The sequence below is a fragment of the Photinus pyralis genome, unplaced genomic scaffold, assembly GCF_008802855.1.
Source record: "Photinus pyralis isolate 1611_PpyrPB1 unplaced genomic scaffold, Ppyr1.3 Ppyr1.4_LG1, whole genome shotgun sequence".
Taxonomy (NCBI): domain Eukaryota; kingdom Metazoa; phylum Arthropoda; class Insecta; order Coleoptera; family Lampyridae; genus Photinus; species Photinus pyralis.
Window position 1 is genome coordinate 10,874,264 of NW_022170249.1, and position 853 is coordinate 10,875,116.

Sequence of the window (853 nt, forward strand, 5' to 3'; positions counted from 1 at the left end):
AAACGAATGACCACAAACCTTTGAAACACGTCCACATTGCAACGTTTGTGAGGATTCGTGGCTCTGCGTTTTCCTTTGATCTTTTGAATTTTACCGACAATTGATGGAACGCGTTCGTTCCCATTCGCAATCGTTTGCACTACCAACTTTCAGTTGCCAACTGTCGTCCACACTAGAGAAACGTATGCGAACGAACGACCGGCAACGCGAACGAACGGCAACGTTCGTCAAATGTGGACCCGGCTTTAAGGCATCGTAATAAAAACCGAAAGTGCTGTTCACTCATGGTTAGATAACAAGACTAGTCCATTGCCTTTGGAATTGTCTCACAGTTTGTGCACATTTTTCCGCGAAATACGTAAACTGCCAATCAAGTATAACAAGCCAATGAAAGCCTTTATTTCCACTTTATCTGGTGATCGAGCGTCCCGGTCCCTGGCAAAATTTTTTCTTACTTCTTCAATGTATATATTTGTAGAAGATGTAATCATCCTCAGCAATATCCCCAATAAACAGGTTTATGGCATCCATTTCAGTTTTCGTTTGTTTGGCTAACCCTTTAGAACCCGGTGCGTGAAGTACAATGTTATGAGCACGCGTTCTCGTATTTTTAGGACAGTGACTTTTATACCACTTCGATGTATTGTCTTTACCAATCCGGCACTCCTTATTTGTATGACCTTCATTTTCATCATCACTGTCACTTTCATCATCACTGTCACTATCAGAAAGTTCCTGTTCAGTATCAGAGTTGTGATCACTAACAAGTATACTTCTTCATGTTTGTCACTCTCGTCCATATCACTTAATTCTTCGCGAACGTTATCGTCTGAATCCAATCCCTCAAGCCATT